This window comes from Aedes aegypti, chromosome 2 (genome assembly GCF_002204515.2).
Source record: "Aedes aegypti strain LVP_AGWG chromosome 2, AaegL5.0 Primary Assembly, whole genome shotgun sequence".
Classification (NCBI taxonomy): Eukaryota; Metazoa; Arthropoda; class Insecta; order Diptera; family Culicidae; genus Aedes; species Aedes aegypti.
This window is the reverse complement of record NC_035108.1, coordinates 93,683,010-93,704,581: the sequence shown is the minus strand read 5'-3', so window position 1 is coordinate 93,704,581 and position 21,572 is coordinate 93,683,010. Positions and strand designations below refer to the sequence as shown.

Sequence of the window (21,572 nt, the reverse complement as noted above, 5' to 3'; positions counted from 1 at the left end):
ATCTCTCACAAGATGCAGTAGTTGCTCTCTCACAAGATGCAGCGGGGTTCTGTGAGATTAGAACCAAGATTCCATAAAATCCAGAAGGAATGTGAGAGAACGCTGTCCAGGATTTTATAAAATAAATCTCACAATTCTGACTAGCACTCACTGAGATTCATATGTGAATCCTTCCCTAAATTCTGTAATAATTATGTCCCGGAATTTTTCTACTGATTTGGTTAGAGATTATTGCATCTCTTTCACGAAGCAAGTTAATTTCAAAGATACATAAAAATAATTTCAAAAGTTGTCAAATTGGAATTTAGTTATATTTAAACCCGGCATTATGTCCGGGCGCATTAAAGATAATTAACTCATTCCAGGCATGTGAAAATCGTTTCATGTTACATTCATTTTGCACTCCTGAGCCAACGTGTTTTACCTGTGAAGCCCGATCATAGCAACACTACATACACGCTAAGCCTGCTCAACGCAGCCCATGTGCTAAAACTACACAGAATGAGGCAACCAATGCAGGACTCTCTGGCTGAGTGAAACTTCTGTGTAATGCACCCCACAGACGCTCAGACGGTTTGACCAACATTGACTCCGCCCCCCAGGTTGATGCTCATGTTGGTCGGCCAAAATCAAACGAATTTGATTTTGCTCAAACCACCGGTGGGCGGAGCCAAATGTTCGACGAGCCGATCGTACGGTCTGTAGGGATGTTGCACGAACACCGACGTCATCATGTCAAATTGAAGCTTCTACGTCCCATGAACTTCCGATGCAGATGGGTGGAAAGTCAAAATGCATGAATTTACGCAGCGTCGGTGCCATAGTGATCTATCAAATGCACGCTCTTGAGTTGTTTGTATATATTTCACTATCGTATCCAACTATCTCTAACTGTTTTCTTTAGCAAATTCACCAAGGATTCTTTAATTATTCCTCAACCAATTTCTCCAGAAATATCTTCATAGAATCCATCAGCAATTTCACCTGTGGTTCAAAAAATCCATTCATGGATTGTACCTAGATTTGTACTACAGGGATTCCATCAGGAATTTTACCAGGAATTTCTCCAGGTAATCCTCTTGTAATATCTTTAGGAATTCTTCCAAAACTTCTTCATGATTCCACCACGTGTTCTTCCAGAAATTTAATCAACATTTTGTCCAGGGATTTAACAAGAAATTCCTGTAAAAAATCATTTATAAAATCCTTCCGAAAGTTCACCTGGAATTCCTCATGAGATTCTATCAGGAGTTCCTACAGGGATTCCATCAGTGATTCCTCTGAGAATCAGGAGTTCTTCTTCTTGGCGTTACGTCCTCACTGGGACAGAGCTTGCTTCTCAACTTTTCAATGGGCATTTCCACAGTTTTTAACTGAGAGCTTTCTTTGCTAAAAGTGCCATTTTCGCATTCATATATCGTGTGGCAGGTACGATGATGCTCTATGCCCAGGGAAGTCAAGGAAATTTCCATTACGAAGAGATCCTGGACCGACCAGAAATTTTAAACCAGAAACCTTCAGCATGGTTTTCTTTGTAGCCACGGACTCTGATCACTCGGCTAAGGTAGGCCTCTAGAATCAGGAGTTATTTTAGGGAATTAAACACGATTTCATCCAGGCATTCCATCAGGAGAACTTCTTAAGATTCAATCATAAATTTCACGACGGTTTTATTCAGCAGTTCCTTCAGGGTTTTCTATCAGGACTAGCTGTAGGGATTCCATCGGAAGTTCCGCTCCGGATTCCATCGGAAATTCCTATAGGAATTTCATCAATAATTCTTCTGGGGGTTTCATCAGATGTTCGTCTAGGGATTCCATCAGGAATTCTTCAGGGATTCCATCTGGAATTCCTCCAGAGATTCGATCAGGAGTTCTTTCAGGGATTGCACCTGGAACTCAACTAGGGATTTCATCATCATCATCAGTTTCTCCTGGGATTCTATCAGGAGATATTTCAGACATTCCACCTGGAATTACTTCATGGACTCTGTCCGTCGTTGCTCTAGGGATTCCATCAGGAGTTCTTTCCGGGATTTCAACAGAAATTCCTCCAATGATTCCATCCAGAGTTTCTTCAAGAATAACTTTACAAATTCTTCGAAGGATTCCTTCAGGAGTTTCCCCAGGGATTTCATCAGGAGCTCCTGTAGGGATTCTTTCGGGAGTACCTTTAGGGCTTCTGGAGATTTCATCAGGTGTTCCACCAGGGATTCCATCAAGAGTTCCTTCTGAAATTTCACCTGGAATTCTTCAAGAGATTAAATCAGATGTTCCTCGAGGAATCCCATCAATGTTTCTTCTAGAAATATTATCAGGAGTTCCTCTAGGGATTCTATCAGAAGTTCTATCCGGAAACTTATCAGGAATTCTCCCAGGGATTTTATCAGGAGTTCCTAAAAGGATTCTATCAGGAGTCCCTTCAATGATTAGGAATTCCTTCAAGAATATATATAGATAGAAGTTCTTCCAAGGATTCCATCAGGAGTTCCTATAGGAATACTATCTGGAATACCTTAAGGGCTCCCGACTAAGGGTACACAACAAAATTATATCAGCATATATTAATATGTTATAAGTTTTTTCTGAACATAAGCTGTTACAAACTTGATGCAGGATGTTGTTAAAATAACTAAAATTATAACAAAAAGTGTGTGAATAGTAACATAAACATAACAAAATGTGTTTTAAATCTATCGAAAACATATCAAACCAAGTTATAATGTTTGATATAAAGTATCAAAATTATAATACTGTTCGATATACGATAATATTGTATATTATTGAAATGCATAACTATCTATTTATTTTGTTATAAAGTTGTTAAAAATGAACAAAAAAATATCTTAAAGGGAAATAAAACACATTATGTTATTTTTCTGTTTTATTATGTTCTATGGATAACGGAGCCTAACAAAATTATATCATAATATGATATGCATATCATATTCTGATAAAAATTTATTATATTTTTGTTACAAGCCTCTAGTCGGGCTTCCATTAGAGTTCTTCTTGGGATTGTATCAGGAGTTCCTCCAGAGTTCTTTCAGAAATTCCACATAAATTGCCTCCAAAGATTCAATAAGGATTTCCTCCAGAGATCATATCAGGAATTCCTTGAGGAATTTCATCAAGACTCCTTCTAGGGATATCATAAGAAATTCCTCCAGGAATTCCATAAGGAGTTCCTTCAGCGATAGCAACTAGAACTTCTCCAGGGATTCCATCAGGAATACCTCTAGCAATTCCATTAGAAGTTTCTCCAGCGATTCCATCTGCAGTTCCTTCAGAGATTTCATTTCATTTATTTAGTTAACATCTACACAGATAACACTGAATCAACAATTTCACGCCACAATACTCGGTTCGTGGCCGCATCTCTCCATCCTCGGTTCTGCCCCACGCTCGCCAAATCGATACGCACCTAGCTCGCTGCGCTCCACGTCTTCTTGTACCAACCGGATCCGAAGCGAATACCATCTTTGCAGTGTTGCTGTCCGGCATTCTTGCAACATGCCCTGCCCATCGTATCCTTCCAGCTTTGGCCACCTTCTGGATACTGGGTTCGCCGTAGAGTTGGGCGAGCTCGTGGTTCATCCTTCGCCGCCACACACCGTTTTCCTGCACACCGCCGAAGATCGTCCTAAGCACCCGACGTTCGAAGACTCCAAGTGCTTGCAGGTCCTCTTCGACCATCGTCCACGTTCATGCCCGTAGAGGACTACCGGCCTTATGAGCGTTTTGTACATGGTACATTTGGTGCGGGCGTGAATCTTTTTTGACCGCAGCTTCTTCTGGAGGCCATAGTAGGCCTCCGTATTTCACGGCTAACGTTATTGTCAGCCGTCAGCAAGGATCCAAGGTAGACAAACTCGTCGACCACCTCGAACGTATCCCCGTCTATCGTAACACTGCTACCTAGGCGAGCCCTGTCGCGCTCGGTCCCACCAGCTAGCATGTACTTTGTCTTGGCCGCATTCACCACCAGTCCAACTTTTGCTGCCTCGCGTTCCAGGCGGGTGTACAGGTCTGCCACCTTTTCAAATGTTCGGCCGACGATGTCCATATCATCCGCGAAGCAAACAACACCTTCCAGCGCCTGAAACCTTCACACAATTTTGCACACCTTCCATCGTCGCTCTTATCAGTCTCGTGAGCTTCCCGGGAAAGCTGTTCTCGTCCATGATTTTCCATAGCTCTACGCGGTCGATACTGTCGTATACTGCCTTGAAATCGATGAAAAGGTATTCACGACATTTTTGGAGGATTTGCCGTACAGTAAAGATCTGGTCCGTTGTCGATTGGCCGTCAACGAAGCCGGCTGGATAACTTCCCACGAACTCGTTTACTACGGGTGACAGGCGACGGAAGATGATCTGGGATAATACTTTGTAGGCCGCATTTAGAATGGTGATCGCTCGAAAGTTCTCACAATCTAACTTGTCGCCTTTCTTGTAGATGGGGCAGATTACCCCTTCCTTCCACTCATCCGGTAGCTGTTCTGTTTCCCAGATTGTGCCTATCAGCCGGTGCAGACAAATGGCCAGCCTTTCCGGACCCATATTTATGAGTTCAGCTCCGATACCATCCTTACCAGCAGCTTTATTGTTCTTGAGCTGGTGAATGGCATCCTTAACCTCCCTCAAAGTGGGGGCTGGTTGGTTTCCATCTTCCGCAGTACTGACGAAGGCATTTCCTCCGTTGTCGCGTCCTTCATTGCCTGTGCTCTCAGCACCATTCAGGTGCTCGTCGAAGTGCTGCTTCCACCTTTCGATCACCTCACGCTCGTCCGTCAGAATGCTCCCATCCTTATCCCTGCACATCTCGGCTCGCGGCACGAAGCCGTTGCGGGATGCGTTGAGCTTCTGATAAAACCTACGCGTTTCCTGAGACCGGCACAGCTGTTCCATCTCCTCGCACTCCGTCTCATCCAGGCGGCGTTTTTTCTCCCGAAAGAGGCGGGTCTGCTGTTGCCGTTTCCGTTTATAGCGTTCCACGTTCTGCCGGGTCCCTTGCTGCAGCATGACCGCCTGCGCTGCATTCTTCTCCTTCAAAACCTCCTGGCACTCCTCATCGAACCAATCGTTCCTTCGACTCCGTCCCACGTACCCGACGTTGCTCTCAGCTGCATCGTTGATGGCTGCTTTTACTGTTCTCCAGCAGTCCTCAAGAGGGGCTTCGTCCAGCTCACCCTCTTCCGGTAATGCAGCTTCGAGTTGCTGCGCGTATGCCGCTGCGACATTCGGTTGCTTGAGCCGCTCTAGGTCATACCGGGGCGGCCGTCGGTACCGTACGTTGTTAACTACGGAGAGTTTTGGGCGCAGTTTGACCATCACCAGATAGTGGTCGGAGTCGATGTTAGCGCCACGATAGGTCCTGACGTCGATAATGTCGGAGAAGTGCCGACCATCAATCAGAACGTGGTCGATTTGCGATTCTGTCTGCTGTGGTGATCTCCAGGTGTATCGGTACGGAAGGCTGTGCTGGAAGTAGGTGCTACGAATGGCCATATTCTTGGAGGCGGCAAAATCAATTAGTCGTAGGCCGTTTTCGTTCGTCAGCCGGTGGGCGCTGAACTTTCCAATCGTCGGTCTGAATTCCTCCTCCTGGCCAACCTGAGCGTTTAGATCTCCTATGTTGATTTTGACGTCGTGGCTTGGGCAACTGTCATACTCGCGTTCAAGCTGCGCGTAAAAAGCGTCTTTATCATCATCAGTGCTTCCGGAGTGAGGGCTGTGCACGTTTATTATGCTGAAGTTGAAGAACCGGCCTTTGATCCTCAACTTGCACATTCTCTCATTGATCGGCCACCACCCGATCACGCGCCTCTGCATATCACTATAAAAGCTGTTCCCAGCTCATGTGTATTGCCGCAGCTCTGGTAGATGGTATGGTTACCTCTAAACGTTCGCACCATTGATCCCTTCCAACACACTTCCTGCAACGCTACGATGCCGAATCCACGGTCCTTCAGCACGTCGGCGAGTGTGCGTGTGCTTCCGATGAAGTTGAGAGACTTACAGTTCCACGTACCGAGCTTCCAATCGCTAGTCCCTTTACGTCGCTGTGGTCTTCGACGATTGTCCCGGTTCGTATTCTCTCGTTGATTATTCGTTGCTTGATTTTTTTACGGCTGGCTTGCAGGGCCTGACACCAACCCCCTAGATTTCCGGAGGACCATTCCCCCTATATGTTCGGAGGGCCATAGTGCGCAGTTTAGCTTAGATTCCTTCTCTGGCACTCGGACGATGATCAGCCGCCCCTGACATGGGGAACAGACGCTGTTGTAAGCCGCTCCTAACATGGAGTACAGACGCTCAAGGTTTGCAGAAGCGAACCCCCCCTTCCCTGTCAGCATACGACCAAAGTTCCCACCGGGGGTTGGTTACCCGATCTTCCCCAAGGTTACTCGTACCCCGGCCAGTACCACGAGGAGGTAGGGATAGGAGTTGCTGGGCAAGAGGCTAAGGACCACACAATGGGGTCTATTTTATTCCTGTAGGTACGCGAGGTACCAATGGTACGCCATGCCCAGCCATTTACCGTGCCTAATTCTTGAGGTATCTAAAACAAAACTCTTGGAGAAATTCCTAGGAAAAAATCTCTAAATGAACTCCTTCCAAAATTCCCGGATGAATATCTGAACATTTGAGAAATAAATTTCTGAACAAATTCCTAGGGAAATATTGAAAAAACATTAACAGTAATGCTGGTAGCAAAAAATACTCAAGAAAAGGTATTGGATCGCAGAGAAATGTCTGCTCTGATGATATGAAGAATAAAACTCCTTTCTGCAGGTTCCTATTAGGTTTCGTATTGGCTTGTCCTGTTTGGTCTCTTTTAGGCTTGTTTCTTCAATTTCCAGTCCAGTGTTAAAATTTAAGAAAACACAATGATGGAGACGACCCAGCCACAAGCTGAAAGTCTCGATAATAAAGATAATAAAGATAATAATAATAAAATTTAAGGAAACCAGCTCTTACAGGAAGTTTTTAGGACTTGGAGTTGGAGATATTTTTAATTTTACTATCAAGCCTATGGAATGCTTTTCTATGTCTAGAAGGGCAAGACCAGTAGAATAACCTTCAGATTTGTTGGAACGAATCAAATTTGTTACACGTGAAAGTTGATGAGAGGTCGAAAGTCAATGTCGAAATCCGAACTGTTCATTGGCAAAAAAGAATTTCCTTGATGTGGACCATCATTCTGTTCAAAAAGTTTACTGAAATCAAGCTTATTGGACGATAGCTGGAAGCATCTGCAGGATTTTTGTGTGGCTTTAAAATTGGTAGCATTTTTCCACTTGGCTAGAAAATATGCCACTTCCATATTTTGATTTTTTTTTTAATTTAAGTTCTCATTTCTTCCAAATCAGTCTTCCGGGCATTTTCGAAAACGTTTTCTTGATTGAGAATGCTTTCGAAGTCCTGAGTAACTTGATTTTCAATTGAACTAGTGAGTCCTGAATTAAAACTGTGCACGTTTGAAATGCATAGCAAATTTTCGAGATTTTTTTTTTTTTGCAATTGATTAGTTATAATGTGTTTCCTCTTCCAAGGCTGGAATTGGCTTCTGAGGTTTTTTTTTCAAAATTTTAGATAATTTCCTAAAGGGCTGAGAACCAGGGTCCAATTGAGAAATTCTATTTTAAAAATTTTGGTTTCCTAATTGAGAAAACCAATTTCAATTTTTTTTATTTTGCAGATCCTACCATATCATTTTTTATAGAAGGATCGCGAGTGCGTTAAAATTGCCTTCCTCTCACATTTTAAATACAGATCAAGAGTTTAAGATCATCGTCTACAATCACGGATTCGAATTTTACTTCACATTTTGGAATTGCAATGCCCCTGGCTTCAACAAAGGAATTTTTTAAGTTTCAAGAGCATTGTTATCAAATTTTGTTTGTAAAGAAATGTAGACATCGAGATTACTATCGATATATGTATTCCAGTCGGCTTAAAAATAATTGAGAGTGGAGCTGATAGGATTGAAAATCGCTTCATGGGATATTAGGAATGCAACAGGGACATGATCAGAATCAAAATCAGTAACCAGTATGCTACAAAGATGACTAAGGTCAGTTAAGACCAAATCAATCGTAGAAGGATTTCTAGAAGAGGAGAAACATGTAGGGCTATCAGGGTATTGAATTGAGAAATATCCTGAAGAGCACTCATCAAATAAAATTCTGCCGTTGGAATTACTTTGAGAATTATTCCATGGCCGATGTTTGGCATTAAAGTCATCAATGACAAAAAAAATTTGACCTATTGCGAGTCAATTTTCGCAAGTCAGTTTTGAGCAAATTAACTTGCTGTCCAGAGCATTGAAAAGGCAAATAGGCAGCTATGAAAGTATATTTACCAAGTTGTGTTTCAACAGAAACACCTAAAGTTTCAGAAGCTTTAGTTTCAAAAGACGAAACAGTTGATTTTTTATACGCCTATGAATGATGATTGCTACTCCCCCATATGCCCGATCTTTACGATTAACATAAATGTTAAGTTTTTTTTTTATCAAGTTTGGATCCAGGTTTCAAATAAGTTTCAGCATTCCAATTCAATATATTTGAAAAATGATTTGGATTCATTGGAGAGACGTTATCCAATAATAATCTCATTACTAAATTTTGAACTAGCTTGGACTGCTCCAGCCATAGTGGTGAGTTTATACATTGCATCAAGCATTTTAGTGAATTGTTCATTTCAAAATTCAAAATCAGAGGGAGACATTTTACTTGGAGTAGGTGCATTATCTGATGGTTTTATTGGGATTATTCGTTACTGAAGAGACGGAATAGGATTTGCCTGTGATGGTAGGGGTTTTTCCATATGATTTAAAACAATTAGAATGGTTATCCGTTGAAAAACAATTTGATATTACCTGCGACCTGCGACAATATTGGTTTACCACCCTTTCACAGAAGATGGTTCTGGCAAAATTTTGAACTGCTTAATTTTTCGGTGAAACAAGGATAAAACATTCTGGAAAAAATCGCACAATCATAATATTTGTAGTTTAGTGCGAGTTATGTAAGCAGTAAAGATACACAACGGTAAAATCTGTTAGTTAAGCATTGCGTCAATGTTTGAGAAGAAATCATGTACGAAACCACATCCAAATAGATGTCAAATTGCTCGTTCCGGATGAAATAAACCAAATTCTGCGAAATATTTGCTCCTCAGGAGACTGCAGCACCGTTGTCAAATTCTTTGGAATCCAGTCCCTGAAACCATTATACAGCACGTGAAAACCTCATCCCTGACAAGAAAAACATCTATAATGGCAACGCAACGTCCTGTCACAACATTCCGCCGTGAAGTAGGAAAAAATGCGGTAGACCGGAAAAATGTCTACAGCGTAAGGCGTGTCGCAAATTGAGAACCTATTTGTAGAACTTTTTTCGATTAGGGTGACCCAAGTTGGGATTTAAATTCAATACGATACAAAGCTTAAATGGCAGAAAGAACCCCCAGAAATATTAAAGTAAAAAGATTGTGACTTTTTTATTCTGAAGAAAAGTGCTATTAGGGTTAAAGAGCTCCAGAATCACTTAAGGTACACTAATGGGCTTAAAACGGGGCATGTCTTATGAAAAAACTTTTCAAAGTTTGTTACAACGATGTTTTCAAAGAAAAAAATTTAAAAAGAGTTTTATAGATTCTTGAAGAAATTAACAATTGATAAATATTGTTGAGCTTCAATATAAAGGAAAATTAAAAATTGAAGAAAACCAGACCAAAGTCTACATCAAAATAAGACAGCAAACAAATTTCGTTTCAATTTTCCCAACAATGAGATTATAATTTGCCTCCAGCCTACTAGCCATAAACTCAAACAGCAAAACCAATCTTCACCAAAGTTGTGCCGCTTCCCAGCATTAGAATTATCCGCATAGCTCCACCGAACCATCATATAGATAGCCAACACATATAACTTCCTGTGAATCCAGTAGCTAGCATCCCACCAAAGTCATCCATCGTTGCCATTGAAAGCTACTTTCAACATTATATGGCGAAGCTCTGTTCACACAACAAAGCATATTCATCCCCCACCGCACTAACCGTTCTGAGCTCCAGATTTAGCATACCGTGGGTTATATGTGTGATTGTTGGCTATCACAGCGATAATGCTTTTAGAAATCCTCCCATCATGTACCCTCTCTTATAACGTAAGGGGGGGGGGGGGGGGGGGGGGTATCAGAGCTTTGTCATTTACCGACACGAGCCTTCGAAAGCGCACTCGCTTAGTAGCTCGATATTGGTTACGAACTCTATCTCTCCATGCAAGCAACTTTCCCCATATGAATAATAGAAAAGGATTTGCTGCCTGCCACTCACATATGAGCATAGCTGTACAGGAGAATCCCCTTTTGTGTTGTCAACCAAATGAACAAGCATTTAAAGAAGGGGAACACTCTGTGTTTAGTCGAAATGTAGCCAATTATGCATGTTATAATACACTTTACCGCTAAATTGATAAAAATAAGCACATAACAATCGATAATTAAATGAAAAATTGTAAATCTATGCAAATCAAAATGGAATGGTGATTATATGTCACGAGTTGGCCTGAGTACAAGTCAACAGATTTGAATTAAGCTTTCTATGATTCGTTTATCAAGGATTCCGACGATTTCATGTGAACAAAAATGTCTATGGAAATCAGTTTTATCTTGACAAAAAATTAATTCCCAATTACTGATTTTCAATTCTTTCATTCTATGCTTGCCTTTATATTTTCGAATTTTTAAGTGGTTATATAAAAACTATTTCTTGTTTATTGGCTGCTTAGTGAAAATGATTCTTTTCCCAGTGCATGATAATATTTTTCCCCTTTTATCTTAGCCCCACTGACTGACTGGGCCGGAGCCATGCACAATCCAGCTCGGGATTGTAACCGTCATTCCATCATCAACCGACAGCAGGTGGAAGTTTCGAGTTCGATAGTTCCTTATATTGTGATGGTACTCTCGGCGGCCGGAGTCTGGTGGTTTTGTTCTCATTTCAACCGGGAAACCTGTGTGGGAAACAAAAGCTATCTGATATCAACGTGATTTTGACTGAAGTGAACTGGGATGATGGTGATGCGGCATTGGAAAAGTTTTACGGTAGTTGATTTCAATGGTGAAAGCATGTTGAAATTTTACTCGATTAACGGGATGTTAGGACTTTTTAAAACATGTTCTACACCATTTTGCCAACTCAATTCGGTTTTCCATTCAATTTTCAATTCGATTTTCCGTTTGATTTTGCATTCGTTTTACGATTTGCTTATTTATTCAATTTTCCATTAATATTTCCATCCGATTTTTCATTAGATTTTCATTTTGACATTCCATTTCTATAAGATGTTCTATACAATTTTCTTGTAGATTTTCCTATTCATTTACATTTGATTTCACATCCAACTTTCCATTCGATTTTCCGTTGGATTGCATACTGTATTCTTCATCATGTTTTCCTAATAATTTTCGATTTTCCTTTTGGTTTTCCATTTTATTTTTCACTAGTGGTCCCGGCAAACTTCGTCTTGCCATTAAGTAGGCCGTTGAAAAATGCTATGAATCGTCCCATAAAAAATGACAGTTCTGTTCACTCTCGTTTTTTCCAATTTTTCTGGTGAATATCATGGGATTTTTATACAGACAAACACGTCGGAACCCTTGACGAACAAAGCGGATAAAGAATCATCCCGAGCCGTTCACCCATTCATAAGCCATTTCGTGACATACAAACACCATTCCATTTTTATTTATATAGATTTGTTTGTTCATTTGGTTTTCCATTCAATTTTCCTTCAAAGGTTTCTATACTGAAAATGTTTTTTTTTTATTCCGATTCGTTTCTCAATTCTATCCAATATCTCTTTCTTTTCCTTTCCCTCTTCCTTTTCCTTTTCCTAGGCCATTGCCTTTGCCTTTGCCTTTGCCTTTGCCTTTGCCTTTGCATTTGCCTTGCCTTTGCCTTTGCCTTTGCCTTTGCCTTTGCCTTTGCCTTTGCCTTTGCCTTTGCCTTTGCCTTTGCCTTGCCTTTGCCTTTGCCTTGCCTTTGCCTTTGCCTTTGCCTTTGCCTTTGCCTTTGCCTTTGCCTTTGCCTTTGCCTTTGCCTTTGCCTTTGCCTTTGCCTTTGCCTTTGCCTTTGCCTTTGCCTTTGCCTTTGCCTTTGCCTTTGCCTTTGCCTTTGCCTTTGCCTTTGCCTTTGCCTTTGCCTTGCCTTTGCCTTTGCCTTTGCCTTTGCCTTTGCCTTTGCCTTTGCCTTTGCCTTTGCCTTTGCCTTTGCCTTTGCCTTTGCCTTTGCCTTTGCCTTTGCCTTTGCCTTTGCCTTTGCCTTTGCCTTTGCCTTTGCCTTTGCCTTTGCCTTTGCCTTTGCCTTTGCCTTTGCCTTTGCCTTTGCCTTTGCCTTTGCCTTTGCCTTTGCCTTTGCCTTTGCCTTTGCCTTTGCCTTTGCCTTTGCCTTTGCCTTTGCCTTTGCCTTTGCCTTTGCCTTTGCCTTTGCCTTTGCCTTTGCCTTTGCCTTTGCCTTTGCCTTTGCCTTTGCCTTTGCCTTTGCCTTTGCCTTTGCCTTTGCCTTTGCCTTTGCCTTTGCCTTTGCCTTTGCCTTTGCCTTTGCCTTTGCCTTTGCCTTTGCCTTTGCCTTTGCCTTTGCCTTTGCCTTTGCCTTTGCCTTTGCCTTTGCCTTTGCCTTTGCCTTTGCCTTTGCCTTTGCCTTTGCCTTTGCCTTTGCCTTTGCCTTTGCCTTTGCCTTTGCCTTTGCCTTTGCCTTTGCCTTTGCCTTGCCTTTGCCTTTGCCTTTGCCTTTGCCTTTGCCTTTGCCTTTGCCTTTGCCTTTGCCTTTGCCTTTGCCTTGCCTTTGCAATTCAATTCGCCATTCGATTCGCCATTCAATTCGCCATTTGTTTCGCCATTTAATTCGCCTTCGGATTTGCCTTTTGATTAGCCAATTGTTTCACCTTTCAATTTGATTCGCCATTTGATTCGAAATTTCATTCGCCATTTGATTCGCCAATTGTTTCGCCATTCGATTCGCCATTTGATTCGCCATTTTATTCGCCATTTTATTCGTAATTTTATTCGCCATTTTATTCGCCATTTGATTCACCATTCGATTCGCCATTTGATTCGCCATTCGATTCGCCATTCGATTCGCCATTTGATTCGCCATTTGATTCGCCATTCGATTCGCCATTTGATCCCCAATTTCATTCGCCATTCGAATCGCAATTTCATTCGCCCTTTGATTCATCATTTGATTTGCCATTTGATTCGCCTTCCGATTCGCCATTTGATTCGCCAATTGATTCGCCATTTGATTCGCAATTTCATTCGCCATTTGATTCGCCAATTGTTTCGCCATTCGAATCGCAATTTGATTCGCCATTTGATTCGTCATTTGATTTGCCATTTGATTTGCCATTTGATTTGCCATTCGATTCGCCATTTGATTCGCCATTTGATTCGCCATTTGATTCGCCATTCGATTCGCCATTCGATTCGCCATTCGATTCGCCATTTGATTCTCAATTTCATTCGCCCTTTGATTCATCATTTGCTTTGCCATTTGATTCGCCATTCGATTCGCTATTTGATTCGTCACTTCATTTCCATTCCATTTCCATTCCATTTCCATTCCATTTCCATTCCATTTCCATTCCATTTCCATTCCATTTCCATTCCATTTCCATTCCATTTCCATTCCATTTCCATTCCATTTCCATTCCATTTCCATTCCATTTCCATTCCATTTCCATTCCATTTCCATTCCATTTCCATTCCATTTCCATTCCATTTCCATTCCATTTCCATTCCATTTCCATTCCATTTCCATTCCATTTCCATTCCATTTCCATTCCATTTCCATTCCATTTCCATTCCATTTCCATTCCATTTCCATTCCATTTCCATTCCATTTCCATTCCATTTCCATTCCATTTCCATTCCATTTCCATTCCATTTCCATTCCATTTCCATTCCATTTCCATTCCATTTCCATTCCATTTCCATTCCATTTCCATTCCATTTCCATTCCATTTCCATTCCATTTCCATTCCATTTCCATTCCATTTCCATTCCATTTCCATTCCATTTCCATTCCATTTCCATTCCATTTCCATTCCATTTCCATTCCATTTCCATTCCATTTCCATTCCATTTCCATTCCATTTCCATTCCATTTCCATTCCATTTCCATTCCATTTCCATTCCATTTCCATTCCATTTCCATTCCATTTCCATTCCATTTCCATTCCATTTCCATTCCATTTCCATTCCATTTCCATTCCATTTCCATTCCATTTCCATTCCATTTCCATTCCATTTCCATTCCATTTCCATTCCATTTCCATTCCATTTCCATTCCATTTCCATTCCATTTCCATTCCATTTCCATTCCATTTCCATTCCATTTCCATTCCATTTCCATTCCATTTCCATTCCATTTCCATTTTCATTTCGCTTCTATTTTGCGTGCATTTAGCTTACATTCCATTTCCATTTCACTTACTTTTCGTTTTCATTTCCATTTCGCTTCCATTTCCATTTTGTTCTCATTTCGCTTCCATTTTGCTTCCATTTTGTTTTCATTTCGCTTCTAAGCCGCTTGTATTTTACCTCCTTTTCATTTCCATTTCGCTTTTATTTCGCTTCAATTCGCTACCATTTTTCTTCAATTCGTTTCCTTTTTGCTTCCAATGCCGTTTTTATTTCGCATCCATGTCGCTTTCATTTCAATCAAATTTCAATTCTTATCGTTTGCATTTTGTTTATTTTCACTTTTATATCACTTCTGTTTTACTTCTATTTCGCTTCAACTTCGATTCTATTTTGGTGCCATTTCCCTTAATTGTCACTTTCAATTCGCTTTTATATGACTTCAATTTTGCTTTCATTTCGCTTCTCTTTAGTATTCATTTCGTTAACATTTCAATTCCTTTTCCATCTCACCTTTCCTCAACTTCTTTTCCAATTCATATACGTTCTACAACAAACTATAACACTGTTGTTCTTTTGCATCAAACGATTGAATATCTTTTTACATCTTCATCCTGAGCCCAGGTCAAATTCCCACTAACGAATCCCTGCCATAATCCATTCTCCCGTTTAATCCTCGGACGATTCAATTACGCTGCATCATATCCCCCGTATCTCTGTACACCAATGGAGGCGGCGGCAAAAAAAAATGTTTCCAATCGATTGGTAGAGCATTATCGAAAGCTAACGACGTCAATGGCGCAATACTTTTTCCTACCTATCCGATCCGACCACCAAATGCAAAGACCTTTTCCCACAACGACGTGGCACAAGAACGAGTTTAGATGCGAGAGTCATCGTCTCGAAAGATATGCCATTCAAAGGGACGCCGTTTTGCCATTTTCCCACAGCTAGCACCTGCCCGGAAGGAGAAGGTTGGATGAGCCAGATAACGGCCACAGGAGCCTAGAAGCGCAAATTCTCTCTCAGATCCGTCCACCATCACAGCGAAGAAGGATAAACGGGGAACGGACTTTGTGCCTTCGTGTGCAGCTTGTTTGCTTGGTCGAGGACTGAAACAGGTTTCAAACAGTATTCGATTAGGATGAAATATTAAACTTATAACAATCAGAGATATTATTTTCAAAAATTTTCGATAACAACAAGTGTTATATAATTCCAACAATTCTGTCACAATCATAACAGGCTAAATCAATTAATTTGAAATAATGTTAACAAATATTGTATTAAATAAAATGTTAGCATTTGAGGTTCTTGTCAAAATTGCTATAATAATAAAGCGTTATAAAATCGGATATCGGCAATATATCGTAAAAAATAACAAAATTAAACAAACTGCTGACGAAGTGTTATTTTTTATACAGGTGTGTTCCATTTTTGTCACGTTCCGATTTTGTCACGCTCCGTTTTTATCACGTTCCGATTTCGTCAACAAACTATTCCGTCATCTACTCAGTGGTCCCGTTTCAAAAATACCCATATTGCATTGGTTTCAAGTGATTTTCGCAAACCGGAAGTCGCCATCTTGGATTCCAAAATAGCATCAGAGCATCTCCTCATCGGTCCCGTTGCAGAAGTTCGCATTACTACAATGGTTCTCCTGGGTCATTATCAGGCAGAAGCGTAAGTTGGAATTTTGGGAGCGTAAATGGAGGGGGCACAAAAAGAGGGAGCGTAAAAAAAGTGAGCGTAAAAAGAGGTTTGGCTTACGTTCAAAAATTTCTCTAGGGATCTCCCCAAGAATTGTTATAGAGATTCCTCTAGCAATTGTCTAGTAAATTCTAGCAATTGTCTAGCAAATTCTTGTTAAGACTTTTCCAGATATTACACTGAGATACCCTAAAAACATTCCTAAGAAATCTTTTCAGGAAAATAACAAAGGTTTATTCCATGATTGGCGTGATTTAAAAAAAAATACTTCGATAAATCAAACAAGAAATCCTCGAAAATCTCTCAGAAATACTTTCAGCCGACAAAATCAACCTTTCACGGATTACCCATCTGATTATCCCAGGAATTGCTCTTTAAAATCTTCCAGGGACTATTCCACAAAATCTCTAAGGAATCCAGGAAGGATTATTTTCCATTTTGGCAGCACTCATTTATTGCGTAACGCTAAAACGCTAGAATTGGTAATTTTTGACCACCTCCCCCATCCATAATGCTTTTTGCATGGACATTTTCAAAAATGTTTATGAAGTATTAAGTTTTTCGAAGTAAGTACCTCGAAAGAAAATTCTGGAGGAATTCCTTGGGAAGTCTGTTAAGGAAACGTTCAATGTACTCCTGAAAGAAATATTCTTATTAATAGTTGAGCAAACTTCAAGCAATATCTATATTACATTCAAATGAAATTTCTAGAGAAAATCATAAAATCGCACAGAATCGTTTGACCACATTTAATCTGAACACTTTTCAATTTAATAGATGGAATGGACCCTAGTAGCACAGATGTTATAATTGAGGCAGAATAACTCTTATATGAACAGATGTGGTTATATAAGAGTTATTCTGCCTCAAATATAACATGTGTGTTACTCGGGGAGTAAAGTGAAATGGAACGCTGTAAAACGGATTGCAGAATCAAAACAAAACAGTGAAAGAGGTAGCCAGAATTACGGTTCTATGGTGACTAGATGTACACATTAAAAATGAACCCCTTTGTTTTGCATGAGCTACCGTTCAAATTAGCGGGGGTGCACGGTACATCGCAGCAGAGGCCTTAAAGGCAGGAAAGTTTAGATGCAGATCATAATGAGATTGATGATGATGATGAAGATTTTTTTGACAGTGATGAACTGGCCAAACGAGTTCAAAATCACTCTAATAAAGAAAAAAAACATCATGATGAGACGAGGATTCTTTCAGAACTTGAGGCAAAACCAGTTCACTACAGTGATCTACATCAAAGCCGACAAAATAAGTATGATCATCATCATTAGGCTGAGAAACAGACTCTGTCCCAGTCAGGAATAGGGTGTACCTCAAATTCTCCTCTGCTGCTAGAAAGCATCTTGAATTCAAAAGAGACGTGCTTAAGTATTGTTTCTGCATTGCACGCCGGCAGTGCTGACTCGTACTGTGCAATAGACTGTGCGGAATCGATTGTCTCATTCTCGCTCTATGCGCTTCGTACACACGCCAAAAAATCTATTTGAATTCATATAACTAATATGTGACTGTCAAAACTTTTAAACACGATAAACAGAACATAATTAAATAAATAGTGCTAATATGTTTCTGACTTTACTAAATACATCAGAATCCGCAAACAGGTCAGTTTTTGCAGAGCATTTGTTAAGCTTGTCCGATTTCAAAATATATCTAGCTGAAATTTTCCAAGCGTCCATTTTCCAGCTGACTCGGAAAGATTGAAAGAGTAGTGAATTTGCTTGTTTTGTTTCGCAAAAAAAACTAGTTGTCTCCTGCCCCTTGCTTTGAGTTACTCGCAACTAGTATGGGAGACACACATCATATCTCGGAGTAGCACGCTTGTCATTTTAACAGCACAGAGTTTTCAGACATTCTCTGATCCCGGTTGGGACGTAACGCTACAAAGAATAAGAAGAACATGTCGATATCAAATTAACCCACAAGGAGGAAAAAGATGGAAAACTATCATTTTCAGATCTATTTATTTGTCTTCAGGGAATTTATTCAACTCTAAAACCTATAGGAAGCCTACAAACACTTTGAGTTTTGCAGCACAAGATGGCAGCTTTTCACCACATATTTCACATGATGCAGACTATAGTCCTCAATGAAAACGAAAAAACTTAGAAACAAAATACATTTTCGACACTGAGGATCAACAGATATAAGAAAAGGATGATAAAGGTAATTATCGACAAGAGGGAAAGACAGCATGCTTGAAATACATATGTGATGGACATCGCCAATCAGCTTCATCTAAAGCTCAGGAAATTTGGTCTTTTGCAGCAGAGTGAATCAACTCAAAAGTTATGAGTCAAAACTTCGTTAGGCTTTATCAAGGATCCGATTAACACACTCAACAAGGTTGGCGTTTACAAAATTGAGACTTAGATTCTAGGAACACGGAAACAGGAAAAGTTCTGAAGATGATAGACAAGGTGATGACTCATGATTTCAAATCTAAGGTAGAAGAACATGTATTTACAGAGGGTCATCTAACTACGATGCCGGATATCAAAATGTGGCTACATGTTTCTGTACCTAGGAAAATTGGTGCGAAAGTGTGCCCTGAGCCTAACTTCCAGTGAATAGCACTGGATGATATTATGGATCCGACAGAAATAAGGACAAACATTTTTTTTAAATATATTTTTTCTCAATCTCCAAGCGTCGCGACTAATATTTGGCGATTTGGTTGAAATGTTTCGCTGAAATATGTCACCAAATAACAAGGAAATGGCAGTCAATTGCAATACAATTTCAACGTCTCCAATTTACCGCGGGAGTAGTAATGATTCTCTAGTTTGAGACCAGTAGAACAAGCTCAGATCAATTTATTCGCGAAAAAATTCATTTGAATGTGATTTATTCATGCTGTTGGCCTTAAATGTTCGGAATATGAGTCAAAACGGTGTATGATTTCTATCACAGTAGGCCCTTGTATGCAGCGAATATCAACGGCCCACTTTCTGGTGCTGTTTGGTCCAAGTCACGGTGTACTGTATTAAGAAGGTGATATATTCCTAAAACTAACAGGTCCAGGTAAGACGTGCTATGCTGTGTGTATCATTTCCGGAAAATATTCAGTAATAGGGTAACGACTATTTATTTCGTTCTTAAACGCTAACAGTTGGCGCCAGCGGCAAAAAGTACAGGCAACAACCTTTCGAACATTCAGTTTCTTTAACTGGCCACCGAGCGTCGACACTGATGTTTGTATTCCACCCACTGATCGCGCTACGCTGGATTCTCAAATTTCTCAAACTTTTAACCCAAGCGCATGGAAGAATGGTAGTCGGAGAACTGTCAAAAAGTATGGAAAATAATTAAAAACGTAAATTACTTGCAGTTAGGAAACTGGATCAAAAAAGTAGTGATTAGAAATCAAGTGTAAAGTGAATACATAACTTTTTGTGTTTAGTTCATCTTCCGTGATGCTTCTTTGCTTCAGGATTTCGTTTTTACTACCACTGAAAAAGAGCCATCTATTGCCTTTTCAGTTTTGAATATCGCCCTATTCACAGGTACCAATAACCAATAATAAGATAATGACAAAATTTTAAGTTTTCTACCAAATAGGGTAGAACCATTATGGCTATATACATAGTTTAAATATGAAATCTCGCATAATCTGTGATCTCGCCCTAAAAGCCATTGGTAACCGTGTGTGTAGCTTGTTGTTACCGAGCAAACGAAGGGATTTACACGTTATCCAACAATGCTACGATGAAGAGAAGATCCTCATCTATCGCCCAGTGGTGATAATTTCAATTCTGGGCCATTCATTTGCTTAGGAACAAGGAGCTACACACTCGGTTACCAATGGCTTTTAGGGCGAGATCACAGGTTATGCGAGAAATGTGTGAATACGATGGATTTCTTCAAGTTCTCTTTGTACACAACACTGATGACGGCCTTACAAACGCATATCTGTCAACAGAAACAAACTCTAGAGAGTTATTAAATTGTGTAGTATTGATCTGAGAGAGACTCGCGAAGAGGAAAAATATCAACGTCATATGCAGCCCAGATTCCCCTCTCACGAAACGTCAAATGCAGCCCACCGTTTTTATGGCTGAAAAAGTGAAAAGTATTGTGTTCAAAGTAAATTGTTATTAAAAACCTCAGTCAGCGGAGAGTTTTTTCCAAAGTTGCTGATAAATCTAAGCAGAAGATTAATTATTTCTAACGTCTGCTACGTTTGCTGGCATGAAATTACACTCAAACGGCTATTTATGATTCGATGTGATGCAAACTCAATCATTTTTTGCTGAGAGATTCATGTGAAGGTTTAAACGGCTTGCGCATAATTGTTATAAACACAAAGTGGAATAAGAAAAAAAACTCAGCAATCACAGAAAAAGAAGACCGTCTTCGCGAGTCTCGTCTCAGGTATTGATGTGGCACTAGCTTCGTTTTTCGTTTAAAAACAAATCGTTGTTTACTTCAATAATATTTCTGTAATGCCTTTCTGATCGGGTACAGCTTCAACTACGGCAGGGACAGTCGAGTGTTGCTTCGATTCCGTTCGGATGCAGGACTTCCACCAAGGATAGTGTGCATCCAACCATCAGCTAGCTACAACATATCGATGAGGTAATGGTAAGGGCGCAAAATTGGAATACTCGAATGACAGTATTGAACGGTTTTTATCGCTTACCGGAATTACGCCATGTCAGCTTGTTATGCAACAAATTGATGGTGCTAAGATGGGGAAGATTTTCTCTTGGGAAAAAAATGTGTCTGCTGCATCAATTTACGGGCTCTGGTGATTATACCAGTGGTTTGGATCTCATGAGAGTCGTTGCTTGGATCCAGAATTTTAGTCTTATTAATGTTTAGGGTACATAACCGGTGGTGCAAAATACTTCTTATACTATAAATTGAAGATTGTTTTTATATCAGATGTAAACTTTTTTGCTTAGCAAAAGTAACTGATACCGCGTGTAACTGACACTGAAGAAGACTACAAATGGTAGTCACAAAATACTAGCATCTGTGAAATGATAAGCAATTAGGGCAGAAATGAAAGGTAAAATACTCAAATATACTTGATATTTTTTATTCTCTTTATTGAGATTCTGTTCCGAAAATTTAAATACGTAAAAGAGTAAATGTTGAGCATGTGTGCTATAATAAATGTGGGTTTACGACGGAATTTGAAATTTACATGTGTGTACTCCTCCTACTAAACCTTTGATAAATCATTTGATATGTTGTAGTGATAAGGTTTGCAATGGACTTCAATGAACGCTCTTAGTGTTCTATGAGGTTTTTCATGCCAATCATGAAACTTACATACAACGTAACGTTGAAAAATCGAAGTAGCTCTGACAATTTTATTTGAGAGTGTATAAAAAAAATCTGAGATGTAGCTTGGGGAATTCGAAAATGGCTAGTAAAACAAATAATGCTCTCAATTAATGAAT

At 40.1% G+C, this 21,572-nt stretch overlaps 1 protein-coding gene across 2 annotated transcripts in view; it reads right to left on the bottom strand.

The window, feature by feature from the left end:
* Positions 1-21,572, bottom strand: part of LOC5577573 — a 1,170,395-nt gene that overhangs the window by 949,587 nt on the left and 199,236 nt on the right. The window lies entirely within an intron of this gene.